The sequence below is a fragment of the Pongo pygmaeus genome, chromosome 12 (assembly GCF_028885625.2).
Source record: "Pongo pygmaeus isolate AG05252 chromosome 12, NHGRI_mPonPyg2-v2.0_pri, whole genome shotgun sequence".
In the NCBI taxonomy this organism is placed as follows: domain Eukaryota; kingdom Metazoa; phylum Chordata; class Mammalia; order Primates; family Hominidae; genus Pongo; species Pongo pygmaeus.
In genome coordinates this window covers 79735440-79752325 of record NC_072385.2, presented here as the reverse complement: position 1 = coordinate 79752325, position 16886 = coordinate 79735440, and the positions used below count along the sequence as shown (strand labels likewise).

Below are 16886 nucleotides of genomic sequence, written 5' to 3'. Positions count from 1 at the left end.
TGCTAGGTTGCCTTGATGGAGTCTCCCTCCACATTACTTTCCTTGAACACACAGAGGTTGGGGCGTAATTAGAATTGTATTCATAAAATGAATCTGCTTTTCAAAAGTTAGATGATGTGATTTCAACAGAAGAGAATGTAATATATGTAAGTTCTGATTACAAGACTGTGTACACATGCACGTTTATATAGTAATAAAGTTCAGGAATAAATTTTAAGTAACAACAATCTTGTTTTTTTTTTCTTTTTGAGGCAGGGTCTAGCTCTATCACCCACACTGGAATGCACTGGTACAATCACAGCTCACTGCAGCCTCAACCGTCTGGGCTCAAGCCATCTCCCCACCTCAGCCTCCCAAGTAGCTGGGACCACAGGTGTGCACCACCATGCTTGGCTTCTTTTTTTTTTTTTTTTTCTGGAGAGACAGGGTCTTACCATATTGCCCAGACTAGTCTCGAACTCCTGGGCTCAAGCCATCCTCCCACGTTGGCCTCCCAAAGTGTTGGGATTACAGGCATGAGTAACTGCATCTGACCAACAATCTTCCTTATTGAAAAATTTTAAACAATGCTGCCTTAGATACTCCCTAACAGATCTCTGATTTAACAATCCAGCAGTTCATTGAGGTTCTCTCCTCTCTCTGTAGACTCTTCTACATAAGGCTTTGCACACTGCATGCAAGTAGACTACTTTCTACACATAAGCACTTTTGCTGCTCTCTCTCTCTCAGGAATTGACAGCTTATCAATGAGACAAAAAATATATCAGTAATAATATATATTTGAATTATACAATCAGTAGGTGGGGCACAAAACCAATAGGTTCTTTGCTACCATCCCTCAACCCTCCAAAAAAGAATTACACAATCAATAGGATTGAACTACATGACATACAGAGAACATTTTAGCCAATAATTAGAAAATAGCATGTTTTTCTCAAGCACACTCAGATCACTTGCACAAACTGTCCATATACTGAAGCATAAAGCAAATCTCAAGTAATTCTCAAGGATTGGAATCATATAGATCTCACTGTCTGGCCATAATCTCATTACATTGGAAATCAATAAGTGAAAGATACTCTTTCAGAAATTAAGAGAATCACTTCTAAATAATTTATGGATCCAATGAAAAAAAATGTGATGCAAATTAGAGAATACTTAGAACTGAATGATGAGATCATACTGCAGTAAATTGTATTACTGTTCCAAATAGTTTCTGCTCTACCCTGTGAAAGAATTATAGATTCCAGGCTGGGTGCAGTGGCTCAAGCCTGTAATCCCAGCACTTTGGGAGGCCAAGGCCGGTGGATCACCTGAGGTCAGGAGACCTGCCTGGCCAACATGGTGAAACCCCATCTCTACTAAAAATACAAAAATTAGCCAGGCGTGGTGGCACATGCCTGTAATCCCAGCTACTCGGGAGGCTGAGATTGGAGAATCACTTGAACCCAGAAGGGGGAGGTTGCAGTGAGCCAAGATTGCACCACTGCACTCTAGCCTGGGTGACAGAGCAAGACTGTCTCAAAAAAAAAAAAAAAGAATTATACATTCCAATCCATTGCTGTGTTCTTTCAGTGTCCACACTACGAGAAGATTTCTATTTCCCACACACTGAAATCATGCTTGGCCATTTGACTTGCTTTGTTCAATGAAATGTGAGTGGATTGATATGTGCCACTTTTGACCATAAGTCTGTAAGAGCCACTACTTTTTCCTTCTGCCCTGGATTGGCATGGCACAGATAACTATGTCTTCAGTGTGGATCCCAGAATGGGGCAGAGTCACAGTCAATTCATAGTCAATATGTAAGAAAGAAATTTTTGTTGTGGCAAGCCACTGAAATTGGTTTGAAATTGCTTATTACCACAGCACAACTTAGCCACAGCTAACTGATACAAATATCTATAAAAACGTCTGGTTGCAATAGTACTGAAAGTCCTAGCCAGAGAAATTAGGCAAGGGAAAGAAATAAAAGGGATGTAAATAGGGAAATAAGAAGTTAAATTGTCTGTTTGCAGACAACATGATCTTATATGGAAAATGCTAAAGACTCCATCAAAAATTTTCAAAACTAATAAATGAATTCAGTAAAGTTACAGGACACAAAATCCAACATGGAAAAACCAATGGCATTTCTATACACTAACAAACTATTCCAAAAAGAAATTAAGAAAACAATCCAGGCCAGGAGCAAGGGCTCACGCCTGTAATCCCAGCACTTTGGGAGGCTGAGGTGGGGGAATTACTTGAGCCTGAAAGTTCAAGTCCAGCCTGGGAAACACAGTGAGACTCCATCTCTACAAAATAAAAAATAAATATTAACTGGGCATGGTGGCGTGTACCTGTAGTCCCAACCACTTCGGAGGCTGAGGTGGGAAGATTGTTTAAGCCCAGGAGGTCAAGGCTGCATGACTGTGTCACTGCACTCCAGCCTAAGCAATAGAGCAAGACCCTGTCTCAAAAAAGAAAATAAAAGAAAAAGAAAACAATCCAATTTACAATAGCTACAAAAATAATATTTAGGAACAAATTTAACAAAGAAGGTGAAAAATCTATAAACCAAAAACTATAAAGCATTGATGAAGAAATTGAAGAAGTCATAAATAAAAAGAAAGATGTCCTGTCTTCATGGATTGGAAGAATAATATTGTTAAAATGTCCATACTACCCAAAGCAATCTACTACTCAAAGGATTCAATGCAATCTATTAAAATTCCAATGACCTGTTTCATAAAAATAGGAAACACTATCCTAAAATTCATGTGAAACCATAAAAGACCCCCAAATAGCCAAAGTACCCCCCAAAGACCCCCAAATAGCAAAAACAAAGCTAGAGGCATCACACTACCTGATATCAAAATCTACTACAAGCCATAATCAAAGCAGCATGTTATTGGCATAAAAACAGATCTGTAGACCAACAAAACCGAATAGAAAGCCCAGAAATAAATCCACATATTTCTGGTCAATTGATTTTCAACAAAGATGCCAATAACACACAATGGGGAAGCGACAGTCTCTTCAATACTGTTGAAAAACAGTATATCCATATGCAGAAGAATGTCACTGGGCCTTTATCTCACTCCATATACAACAATCCACTGAAAATGGAGTAAGATTTAAACGTAAGACCTGAAACTGTGAAACTACTGGAAGAAAACATAGGGGAAAAGTTCCATGACATTGGTTTGGGCAATAATTGTTTTGAATATGACCCCAAAAGCATAGGCAGCAAAAACAAAAGTAGATAAATGAGATTACATTAAACTAAAAAGCTTCTGCACAGCAGAGGGAACAATCAACAGTGTGAAAAAGACAACCTATGGAATGGAAGAAAATATTTGTAAACTATGTATCTGATAAGGAGTTCATATCCAAGATATATAAGGAATTCACACACCTCAATAGCAAGAAAAAATCAGATTTTACAATGGGCAAAGGAACTAAATAGACATGTCTCAAAAGAAAACATACAAATGGCCAACAGGTATATAAAAAAAGGTCAGCATCGGCCAGGCGTGGTGGCCCACGCCTGTAATCCCAGGACTTTGGGAGGCCAAGATGGGTGGATCACGAGAGCAGGAGATCAAGACCATCCTGGCTAACATGGTGAAACCCCGTCTCTACTAAAAATACAAAAAAAAAAAAAAAAAAATAGCCGGGCATAGTGGCAGGTGCTTGTAGTCCCAGCTACTCGGGAGGCTGAGGCAGGAGAATGGCGTGAACCCGGGAGGCGGAGCTTGCAGTGAGCTGAGATCCCGAGATCGCACCTCTGCACTCCAGCCTGGGTGACTGAGCGAGACTGTCTCAAAAAAAAATAAATAAATAAATAAATAAATAATTTAAAAAATCAGCATCACTAATCATTAGGAAAAGGCAAATTAAAACCACAATGAGATATTACCTTATCCTTGTGAGAATGGCTATTACCAAAAAGACTGAAGACAACAAAGTGTTGGCAAGGATGTAGAGAAGAGGGAACCCTGGAACACTGTTGGTGAGAAGGTAAACTAGTACAGCCATTATGGAGAACAGTATGGAAGTTTCTCAAAAAAATTAAAAATAGAACTATTATATAACCCAGTGATCCCACTACTGGGTATATATCCAAAGGAAATGAAATCAGTATGTTGAAGAGATATCTGCATCCTATGTCTACTGCAGCATTATTCACAATACCCAAGATATGGAATCAACCTAAGTATTCATGAGTGGATGAATGGATAAAGAAAATGTGTATATACACAATGGAATACTACTCAGCCTTAAAAAAGGAGAAAATCCTATTATTTGCAACACCACAGATGAGCCTGGAGGACATTATGTTAAATGAAATAAGCCAGGCACAGAAAGACAAATACCTCCTGATATTACTTACATGTGCAGTCTGAAAAAGATTAACTCATAGAAGCGGAGTAGAATGGCAGTTACCAGGGTTAATGAGTGGTGTGGCATTGAGAGATGCTGATCAAAGAATAAAAAATTTCAGTTCGGAAGAATAAGTTCAAGAGATCTATTGCACAACATGGTGATTATAGTGAATAATAAGGTATTCATACTCAAAAATTACTAAGAGAGTAGATGTTAACTTTTCTCACCACAAAAAAAATGGTATGTGAGGTAATGCATATGTTAATTAGCTTGATTTAGCCATTCCATAATGAATACATATATCGAAACATCACGGTTTTTTTTTGGTTTTTTTTTTTTTTGAGACGGAGTCTTGCTCTGTCGCCCAGGCTGGAATGCAGTGGCACTATCTTGGCTCACTGCAAGCTCCACCTCCCAGGTTCACGCCATTCTCCTGCCTCAGCCTCCTGAGTAGCTGGGACTACAGGCGCCCGCAACCACGCCTGGCTAATTTTTTGTATTTTTAGTAGAAATGGGGTTTCACCGTGTTAGCCAGGATGGTCTCGATCTCCTGACCTCGTGATCCGCTCGCCTCGGCCTCCCAAAGTGCTGGGATTACAGACGTGAGCCACCGTGCCCGGCCTCAAAACATCATGTTGTACACTAACATGGTTTGGATGTGTGTCCCCTCCAAATTTCGTGTTGCATGTGATTCCCAGTGTTGGAGGTGGGGCCTGGTGGGACGTGTTTGGGTAAGAGAGGTGGATCCCTCATGAATGCTTGGTGCCATCCTGGCAGTAATGAGTGAGTTCCTGCTTTATGAGGTCATGTGAGATCTGGTTGTTTCTGGGACCTCCCCCATCTCTCTCTTGCTCTCACTGTCTCCATGTGATACACCAGCTCCCCACTTGCCTTCTGCCATGATTGAAAGCTTCTTTGGGCCTCACCAGAAGCAGAGCAGATGCCAGCACCATTCTTCCTGTACAGCCTGCAGAACCGTGAGCCAATTAAACCTATTTTCCTTATAAATTACCCAGCCTCAGGTATTTTGTATAGCAATGCAAGAATGGACTAATACATATACCATAAATATATTTGGTAAGGTGGGCCAAGAAAAGATAAAAGAGGGCCGGGCACGGTGGCTTACACCCGTAATCCCAGCATATTGGGAGGCTGAGGTGGGTGGGTCGCCTGGGGTCAGGAGTTCAAGACCAGCTTGGCCAACATGGTGAAACTCCGTCTCTACTAAAATTACAAAAAATAGCCGGGTTTGGTGGTGTGCACCTGTAATCTCAGCTACTCAGGAGGACAAGGCAGGAGAATTGCTTGAACCTAGGAGGTGGAGGTTGCAGTGAGCCAAGATCGTGCCATTGCACTCCAGCTTGGGCAACTGAGCGAGACTCCGTCTCAAAAAAATAAAAATAAAAATAAATAAATAATAAATGAAAGAAAAAAGAGAAGGCATACAAAAATAATAAAGAGAATGAAAAAGGTGACAAAACTCAGGTTCTGTACAGAATTAACAGACATTATAGATTATTGTGAATAACTTTATGCCAAGAAGTTTGAAATATATATAAAATGGGGAAAAATTCTTAGAAAATATTACTGCACTACATTACATATAATACTAATACTATTATAATAATTTAAAAACTAGTTAAATTGTACAACCATTATAGTAATTGAATCAAGAGATAAAAACTTTCCTCCAAAGCAAACAGCAGCACAGATTATTTCACAGTAGCGTTCTATCAAACATTAAAGGGAAAAATAAATTCCAATTTTAAGCAAACTACTCCATAACATAGAAAAGGAAGTTACATTGCTCACCCATTATATGAAACCAGGATAAACAGACAAGAGAATTAAGAGAAGTGAAAATTGCAGGGTTATTTCTTTATGAACAGATGCAAAAATCTTAGAATATTAGCAAATTGACCTAGTATTTTTTTTTTTTTTTTTTTGACAGGGTCTCACTTTGTCACTCAAGCTAAGAGTGCAGTGGTGCAAACACAGCTCACTACAGCCTTGACTTCTGGAGCTCAGCAATCCTCCCATTTCAGCCTCCTGAGCAGCTAGGACTACATATGTGTGCCACCATGCCTGGTTTTTTTTTTTAAGAGACGGGGTGCCACAAACTCAGGCTTAAACCATGTTCCCACTTCAGGCTCCCAAAATGCTGGAATTACAGGAGTGAGCCACCGTGCCCAGTCTTGATTTAGTAGTGTTTAAAAAAAACCATCATGGCCAAAATGAGACAAATCATATGATCATCCCAACAGATTCAGAAAAGTCACTGAAGGCCGTAATCCCAGCACTTTGGGAGGCCAAGGCGGGCGGATCACGAGGTCAGGAGATCGAGACCATCCTTCCTAACACGGTGAAACCCCAGCTCTACTAAAAAATAGAAAAAATTAGCCAGCCGTGGTGGCGTGCGCCTGTAGTCCTAGCTACTGGGGAAGCTGAGGCAGGAGAATGGCATGAACCCGGGAGGTAGAGCTTGCAGTGAGCCGAGATTGCGCCACTGCACTCCAGTCTGGGCGACAGAGCAAGACTCCGTCTCAAAAAAAAAAAAAAAAAAAAGAAAAGTCACTCAATAAAATTGAACCCTCTTCCATAATAAAAACTCTAAATAAACTAGGAACAGAAGAGAATCTTCTTAACCTGGTAAAGGTATCTAACAAAAACCTACAACACTCTCAGAGTTGATGAAAATTTCAAATCGACCACCAAAATGGATGCCTACTATTAACACTTCTGTTCAACCTTGTACTGAATTTCTAGCTAATCACGTAAGACAAGAAAAGGGGAAGGTGTAAGGCTTAGAATGGAAGAAACAAAACCATTATTGCCGAATACAGTGCCTGACACCTGTAATCCCAACACTGGGATGCCAAGGGGGGCGGATCCTTTGAGTTTAGGAGTTATAGACCAGCCTGGGCAATGTGGTGAAACCCCGTCTCTACAAAAAATACAAAAATTAGGAGGGTGTGGAGGTGCCCACCTGTAGTCCCAGCTACTCGGGAGGCTGAGATGGAAGGATCACTTGAGGCTTAGGTTGTAGGGAGCTGAGACTGCATCACTGCACTCCAGCCTGGACAGCCGAGCAAGACACTGTCTCAAAAAAAAAAAAAAAAAAAAAAAAAAACCAAAACCAAAACATTATTATTTGTAGATGACATTTTTAGAAAATTTTACAAAACAGTTTCCTCTGTCAAGGAGATAACATTTTTATCTACATAATAACCCCAAAACATTTGTTAGATAAATTATTAAAAATAAGAGAGTTTAGTCAAGTGGCTAGATATAAAATTGATTTACATAAATTATTGCACTTCTATGCCTCAGCAAAGAACAAACATTAATTTAAGAAAAGAAATAATTGGCAGGGCGCAGTGGCTCACACCTGTAATCCCAGCACTTTGGAAAGCTGAGGTGGGCGGATCACTTGCGGTCAAGTGTTCGAGACCAGCCTGGCCAACATGGTGAAACCCTGTCCCTAGTAAAAATACAAAATTAGCCAGGTGTGGTGGCACACACCTGTAATCCTAGCTACTTGGGAGGCGGAGGCAGGAGAATCGCTTGAACCTGGGAGGCAGAGGTTGCAGTGAGCAATGATGGTGCCACTGGACTCCAGCCTGGGTGACAAAGCGAAACTCCGTCTCAAAAAAAAAAAAAAAGAAAATATAGGATATTTTAATGACCTTGAGAGAGAAGCATTTCTTTTAAAATTATTTTTGAAGGGCAAATCATAATTGTGTACATTTATTGGGTACAATGGGATGTTTTGATATACATACAAAATATGGAATGATTAATTAGGCTAATTAATATATCCATCACTTCACTTACTTAGGTTTTGTGGTGAGAAGTATTTCTTCAGTAAGTTGCAAAGAGATTATATAACATACAATTATTATTTCAACTTTATGTGTAAGAATCTGAAACTTAGAGCAGTTAAATTTGTCCAGAGTCACCCAAGCTAACATTCAAACCCCGGAAATGCAGTCTGTGGACCTGTCATTCTTAACCTCAATGCTGTGCAGGCATTTTGTGTGTGTTCCATACATCAATTCCCTTTTCCCCCTCTTTTAATTTTTATTACTTATTTATTCATGTCAGATGGGTAACGTGCCCACGTTGTAACAAGGTTTGATGTGGTTTGGCTCTGTGTCCCCACCGAAATCTCATGTTGAATCATAATTCCCAGTGTTGGGGGAGGGACCCGGTGGGAGGTGATTGGATTATGGGGGCAATTTCCCCATTCTGTTCTCATGATAATGAGTGAGTTCTTGTGAGATCTGATGGTTTAAAAGTGTGCGGCACTTCCCTCCTTGCTTCCTGTCTCTCTCTCCTGCCACCACTTGAAGAAGGTGCTTCTTCCCCTTCCCCTTCTGCCATGATGGTAAGTTTCCTGAGGCCTCCCAGTCATGCTCCTGTTAAGCCAGCAGAACTGTGAGTCAATTAAACCACTTGTCTTCATAAATTATCCAGTCTCAGGTAGTTCTTTATAGCTGTGTGAAAACGGACTAATACAGGTTTGAGGGAGGCACATCTCAAACATGCATGTGCAAACCCAATCATCACACTTACAAACTACAAAAGGATCTCCCCATCTCCCTTCTCTTCTTAATCAAGCCTTACCCTTTTCTCATTCTGAATAAACTGTTCCCTGCTTTGCACTCCAGTAGCAGCCTATACCTCCCTTATAGCATTTACTTTATACCTTGCATTATTTTGTTGGGTTTCTCTACATACACATGGGTACATACCTAGAGTAGGTTTGGAAAGATAAGCAAGAAGTGTTCACAATGTAAATGATATTATTATTATTAAATTGAGCAGTTTGGGTAAGAGGTTGATGATAATAACAATGCTCTCATTTGGTTAACAATAAATATTTCAACTTCACAATATACTCCAATACATAAAACATCTTAAAAACATCAAAGAGCTGATAAAAGAGTGAAAAATTACAAGACAAAAATATAAGCCTGGGCAACATGGTGAAACCCCGTCTCTACAAAACATATGAAAAATTAGCTGGCCATGGTGGCGCACACCTGTGGTAACAACTACTTGAGAGGCCGAGGTGGGAGGATCACTTGAGCCAGGATCACACCACTGCACTCCAGCCTGGGTGACAGAGTGAGACTCTGTCTCAAACAAAAAGGAAAGGGGAAAGGAAGGAAAGGGAAGGGGAGGGGAGGGGAGGGAAGGTGAGGGGAGGGGGAAGAAAGGAAAGGAAAGGAAAAGAAAGGAGAAGAAAGGAAAGGAGAAGAAAGGAAAAAAGAAAAGGAGAAGAAAGGAGAAAGGAAAGGAGATGAGAAGAGGGGAGGGGAGGGGAGGGGAAGAGAAGAGAGGAGAGGAGAGGCGAGGACTCTAAGAGGTAAGTGAAGGATGATAGACACTTTTGCCCTGAAGGCATTTGCCAACCTTAGAGAAATTGTGCTTCAGTTTAGATGACTGAAGCTTCTTAAAAGGAAACCCACTTTCCTTAAAACTAAGACTCCAAAGTGCTACATCTTCAAGGTAATGGTAAAGCAGAAATAAATCCATCCCACTCCACTCTACCTCATGTCTACGGAACCTCAAGACAAGTTGTCCTTGATATAAACAGAGAAACGGAAAAAAGTATCTTTTAGAGGTTATAATTGCAAACTTAGTGCCTTATAGATAGTAACCTATATACCCACATCACCCAAGTAGTTCAAAAAAACTTCAAGCTCAGCTTAAAGTGGTCCTGAACTGGTAATACATTTAGGCACCTAGAAGAAGCAAATGCAAGTTCTTTCTTGAGGAACGTACCTTCACCTAAGGCAGTGCTATCAACCGGGGTGAAAATTTTCACCAGAAAATTTCAAGGAAAGTTAGCAACTCGCAGTAAAAGTAAATACAGAATGAAGGAAACAAGGCACAATGAAGGAGTATCAGCAAATAATTGACAAAAGACCTATTTTTTGAAAATCAAATATTATAATAGGATTATCAGTCATTTTAGAAAACTATCCTTACACTAATTGAGAAATAAATGATGCATTTTTTCTTTTCTTTTTTTCTTTTTTTTTGAGATGGAGCTTTGCTCTTGTTACCCAGGCTGGAGTGCAATGGTGCAATCTCGGCTCACCACAACCTCCGCCTCTGGGGTTCAAGTGATTCTCCTGCCTCAGCCTCCCGAGTAGCTGGGATTACAGGCATTCGGCACCATGCCTGGCTAATTTTGTATTTTTAGTAGATCTGGGGTGTCTCTCCATGTTGGTCAGGCTGGTGTCAAACTCCTGACATAAGGTGACCCACCCGCCTCAGCCTCCCAAAGTGCTGGGATTATAGGCATGAGCCACTGCGCCCAGCGATGCACTTTTAATTATATGTAGAAACTGGAAACTCTAAAAATGTAACCTAACAGGTGTTTTTTTTTTTCTTTTTTTTTGAGACAGAGTCTCACTCTGTTGCCCAGTCTGGAGTGCAGTGGCGCAATTCTGGCGTACTGCCTCCCAAGATCAAGCGATTCTTCTGCCTCAGCCTTCCAAGTAGCTGGGATTACAGGCATGCGCCACCATGCCTGGCTAATTTAGCATTTTTAGTAAAGATGGGGTTTCACCATGTTAGTCAGCCTTGGCTTCCCAAAGTGTTGGAATTACAGGTGTGAGCCACTGCGCCTGGCCAACAGATTTTTTTTTAACATCAAAAAATTTCTCAAAATGAAAAATATAGTAATTATAATTAAAGTTGATAATTTGATAATCAATTTTAACAGAATAGATTCACAAGAACAGAGAATTAATGAACTAGAAGATAGGGTGGATGAAGTTATTCAAACTACAACAAAGAAAGCAAGAGACGTGCTGGGCACGGTGGCTCATGCCTGTAATCCCAGCACTTTGGGAGGCCAAGGCGGGCAGATCACCAAGTCAGGAGATCAAGACCATCCTGGCTAACACGGTGAATCCCCGTCTCTACTAAAAACACAAAAAATTAGCTGGGCGTGGTGGCGGGCGCCTGTAGACACAGCTAATCGGGAGGCTGAGGCAGGAGAATGGCGTGAACCTGGGAGGCGGAGCTTGCAGTGAGTTGAAATAGCGCCACTGCACTCCAGCCTGGGCGACAGAGTGAGACTCTATCAAAAAAAAAAAAAAGAAAGCAAGAGATGAAAAAAATGAAAACCAGGTTAAGGAGAGGGTAGAGACAATGGGACAGAAGCAATATTTGAAGAGATTAATGGCTGAGAATTGTCCACAGTTGATGATGACACCAAGCCATAAATTTGAGAAGTCCAACAAATCCCAAGATGAATTTAAAAATACACATCTATTAAAACTGCAGAACACCAAAGACATAAATATAATAAAAGCAACCAGGAGGTGGGATATGGAATGGAGTAGGGAGAATATATTCAAATAAGCAGCGTGCAGTCAAACAGCTAATTTTTTTTTTTTTTGAGACGGAGTCTCACTCCATCACCCAGGCTGGGGTGCAGTGGTGCGATCTTGGCTCACTGCAACCTCTGCCTCCTGGGTTCAAGCAATTCTCCTGCCTCAGCCTCCTAAGTAGCTGGGATTACAGGCACCCGTCACCATGCCTGGCTAATTTTTTTATTTTTAGAAGAGACGGGGTTTCTCCATGTTGGCAAGGCTAGTCTCGAACACCTGACCTCAGATGATCCACCAGCCTTGGCTTCCCAAAGTGCTGGGATTACAGGCGTGAGCCACCGTGCCCAGCCAAACAGCTGAGTTTTTAATAGCAACAGTGGAAGTCAGAAGACAATGGAATAATACTTTCCTGTTTGTTTTGTTTTGTTTTGTTTTGTTTACAAAGCACTAACCAAGAAGCAGGGAATACACTACTACACTAAAAGATAAAATACAAAGTCTTTACTCAGAAAAAAATTCTTCTAAGAATGAAGGCAATGGGATGTTGAGGCTGCAGTGAGCTGTGATTGCACCCCTGCACTCCTGGGTGCCAGAGTGAGACCCTGTCTCAAAAAAAATAAAAAATAAAGAATGATGGCAAAATAAAAATGTTTCCAGAAAACAAACAGAGATCATTCACTAACAGAAAAGAAACATTAAAGAAAATTCTAAATGATACATTAAGACAGAAGGAAATGGAACAAAATGAAAGGTCTGAGATGCAAGAAGGAATAGTGAGAAAGAAATATGATAAACCAGGCACTGTGGCTAATGCCTATAATCCCAGCACTTTGGGAGGCTGAGATGGGAGGACTGCTTGAGCCTAGGAGTTCGAGATCAGCCTGGGCAACATAGAGAAACTATGTCTCTACAAAGATTAGCCAGGCATGGTGGCATACTCCTGTAGTCCCTGCTACTCAGGAGGGAGGATCACTTGAGCCCAGGAGGTGGAGGCTGCAGTGAGCCAAGATTGTGCCACAGCACCCCAGTCTGGTGACAGAGCAAGACCTTATCTCTTTGAAAAGAAGAAAGAGAGAAAGAGAGAAAGAGAGGAAGGAAAGAAGGAAAGAAGGAAGAGAGGGAGATAAATAAGCTAGATGGGGGTCATGGAAGTCAGAAGTCAGAATCCACTAAGGAGTATGTAATAACTTACCTGCTGAATCAAAACAATTAATTAAAAATGTATTTAAAAATTTTAAGGGCCGAGCATGATGGCTCATGGCTGTAATCTCTGCACTTTGTGAGGCCAAGATGGGATTGCTTGAGACCAGGAGTTTGAGACGAACCTGGGCAACACAGGGAGACCCCATCTCTACAAAAAAAAATTAGCCAAGGCATGGTGGGGTGTGCCTATAGTCCCAGGTACTTGGGAGGCTGAGGCAGGAAAATCACTTCAGCCCAGGAGGATGAGGCTGCAGTGAGCCATCATCGTGCCGCTGCACTCCAACCTGGGCGACAGAGTGACCTGTCTTAAAAAAAAATAAAATTTTTAAGAAATGTGATAATATATGGTAAATATCAATGAATAGGCCAAGTGTGGTGGCTCACACATATAATCTCAGCACTTTGGGAGGCTGAGGTGGGAGGACCACTTGAGCCCAGGAATTTGAGACCAGCCTGGGCAACATGGTGAAACCTTGCCTCTACAAAAACAAAAACAAAAACAACAAAAATTTGCTGGACATGGTGGCCTGTGATGGTAGTTCCAGCTACTCAGGAGCCTGAGGTGGGAGGATCGCTTAATTCGGGGAGGTGGAGGTGGATGTTGCAGTGAGCAGAGATCATGCCACTGCACTCCAGAGAGAGACTCTGTCTCAAAAAAAAAAAAAAAAAAAAAGAATATTGACCACATTATAACTGTAATGTCTTGTCAGGTTCAAAATAAAAACAGATGAGAATTAAAAATGGCAAAAATAACAAAAGTTGAATGGAGCTAAATAGAGCTTAAATTTTGTGTAGCATTGCTAGTTTATTACACTGGGACTCAGCATTTCTATTTCATTGAGCGTTTTCTTTCGGTCTATTAATCAGTTGTTTTCTTTATTTCTGCTAACATGTAAAACAAAGCTTATTTGCTGTGAGGTATATAAAATTATGTATGTACACCTCAATATTAATTCTATTTTCTAATTATATATTTGCAAACTGTTCTATGTTCTTACTATTCTTGTCTTCTTGGTCCATCCTAGACTTAGTGGGGTATTAAAATCTCCTACTTTGTTCATGTTTCTGTCCATTTCTTCTTGTATTCTAACAGATTTTGCTTTGTGCACTTTGTTGTTTTTGACAAATCTGGTTTTATTAAGCCTCTGCTTTCAATCTTGCAATGATTTTCCATTATATGTGGAATAAAAATCTAAAACATTTGTCAAGTCCTACAAAGAGCCTATATGATCTGGTTTCTGGCTACCTCATTTCCTGCCATTCTCTCTGCCATTTTTTTTTTTTTTTTGAGACAGAGTCTCACTCTGTCGCCCAGGCTGGAGTGCAGTGGCATGATCTTGGCTCACTGCCATCTTCACCTCCTGGGTTCAAGCGACTCTCCTGCCTCAGCCTCCCGAGGAGCTGGGACTACAAGTGTATGCCACGACGCCTGGCTAATCTGTGTATTTTCAGTAGAGATGGGGTTTCGCCATGTTGGCCAGGCTGGTCTTAAACTCCTGACCTCAAGTGATCTGCCCACCTTGGCCTCCCAGTCCTGGGATTACAGGTAGGAGCCACTGCACCCCACCTCCGATTTTCTTAAACATGCCAAACATATGCCTATTTTGGGCCTTTAGTGGCTACTCCTGGAGCCTGGAAAGCTCTTGTCCCAACTATTTTCCTGGCTCAATCCCTAAGACTTCATTCAAGTTGCTGCTCAAATATCTCCTAAGAAAGACTATCTCTAGTCTCCCTGTGTCAAAATCACATCCCCACCACCCCCCATACTTTCTCTGCTTTTACTATTTTATCATCTTCATACAACGTATCACTACCGTAGTCCCCCCTTATCCTTGGTTTCAGTTTCCTGTGGCATATTTTGAGAGAGACCACATTCATATAACTTTTATTACAATATTATTCATTATTGTTAATCTCTTACCATGCCTTATAAATTAGGCTTTATCACAGGTATGTGTGTAAAGGAAAAAGCATGGAATATATCGGGTTTGGCACTATCCCGGGTTTCAGGTATCCACTGGGGGTCTTGGAACATATTCCCCATGGATTACTGTGGGATCCTGTGCTTGAAAATTACGTATTTATCATCTTCAGTATAATGCGTTATGGCGGTAGAAACTTCTTGTTGTGTTCACCAGTGTATCTCAAGCTGGTACACAGTATTCAACAAATATCTGCTGAATGAATGAAACGTATTGCTTTATTATTTGGTTGTTCCTCTTATCAATATTAGTTACCTTCTAGAATGTGGTTTTGCTTTCAGTTCTACTTTGATATTGTCACCATCATTTTTGTTCATGAAGGCTTGTCTACTTTAGCCTGTATCTTAATTTTTACTCTCAGTTTGTGTTTCTCTATTCCAAGCAGCAAATGTTGCATATATTTTCATGTTGTTTTTATTTATTTTTTATTTTTTTTGAGACGGAGTCTCGCTCTGTCACCCAGGCTGGAGGGCAGTGGCACGATCTCAGCTCACTGCAACCTCCACCTCCCAGGTTCAAGCAATTCTTCTGCTTCAGCTTCCTGAGTAGCTGGGATTACAGGCACCTGCCACCATGCCCAGCTAATTTTTTTATTTGTGGTAGAGATGGGGTTTCACCATCTTGGCCAGACTGGTCTTGAACTCCTGACCTCAAATGATCCGCTCACCTTGGCCTCCCAAAGTGCTGGGATTATAGGCACGAGCCACCGCGCCTGGGCTTCATGTTGTTTTTTAATTCAAAGATTTGTCTTTTATATATGATATTAAGCATTTCCACTTATCCAGTTATTTCTGTAATCCTACATTATGTTTTATAAATTTTGTTTTCTTAGTATTTCATTCCCTCTGCTATTTGATAAAACTTACTTTCTCAGACTACATGATATGCTAGCTAATGGCAAAGGGATAGGAAATGGGAAGTGGAGGACATTATAAAATACCAATCATAGCTTCTTGACCAATGGAAGCAAGCAAAGTCTGTACTAATCCCCATTTCTTCTTTATCCTGGTGTGTGTGTGTGTGTGTCTATGAAACATTTTCAACCAATTTCTTCTTTTTACTCTGTTTTCCCTGGATGATTAAATTTGTTTGTTGGTGGTAAATTTTATAATTTAGTCCTTAGGTTACAGAATATCACATTGAGATTTTTGACTGAAACAGAAGAATAATGAACATCACTGAGAAACCCAGAGATTGATCAGACTTAGCATCTTCCCTCTGGAGGACAGTATGCATTTTTTATTTTGTTTTCTTTTGTTTTGTGACAGGATCTCACTCTGCAGGCTGGATTGCACTGGTGTGATCTTGGCTCACTGCAGCCTAGGCCTCCTGGACTCACTCAGGCGATCCTCCCACCTCAGCCTCCCCAGTAGCTGGGACTACAGGTACCTGCCACCATGCCCAGGTAACTTTTCTGCAGAAACAGGGTTTTGTCATGTTGCCCAGGTGGGTCTCAAACTCCTGGGCTCAAGTGATCCTCCCACTTCAGCCTCCCAAAGTGCTGAGATTACAGACATGAGCCGCAGCGCCTAGCAAAGTACATATTTTTGTTTAAATGAGAGAAGCTGCATTATTTCAAGAGGGAGAATGGTGGTATGGCTACTGCTGTTGTTTGGAAGTATGGTTAGAGGTATGTATAAAAAATGTTGACTACTGGCTGTGGCTCACGCCTGTAATCACAGCACTTTGGGAGGCTGAGGCGGGTGGATCACCTGAGGTCAGGAGTTCAAGACCAGCCTGGCCAACATGGTGAAACCCCATCTCTGCTACAAAAATTAGCGTGTTGGCGCATGCCTGTAATCCCAGCTACTCAGGAGGCTGAGGCAGGAGAATCGCTTGAACCCAGGAGGTGGAGGTTGCAGTGAGCCGAGATTGCACCACTACAGAGTGGTGCAACAGAGTGAGAATTCATTTCAAAACAAAAAACAAAAAACAAATGTTGACTACCAAGGTGAACCTCTGTGGACAGAACAGATTA

General features: G+C 41.1%; 1 protein-coding gene and 1 pseudogene across 1 annotated transcript in view; one reads left to right on the top strand and one right to left on the bottom strand.

The window, feature by feature from the left end:
• Positions 1–5379, top strand: part of ERLEC1 (endoplasmic reticulum lectin 1) — a 49000-nt gene extending 43621 nt beyond the window's left edge. Inside the window, exon 15 of the transcript XR_010123245.1 lies at positions 5251–5379. The gene's annotated coding sequence lies outside the window, so the exon portion shown is untranslated. The remainder of the gene's footprint in view (positions 1–5250) is intronic.
• A 3468-nt stretch (positions 5380–8847) lies between these two features.
• LOC129031003 (small nucleolar RNA U13) lies at positions 8848–8961 on the bottom strand (annotated as a pseudogene).
• Between the last annotated feature and the right edge of the window lie 7925 nt (positions 8962–16886).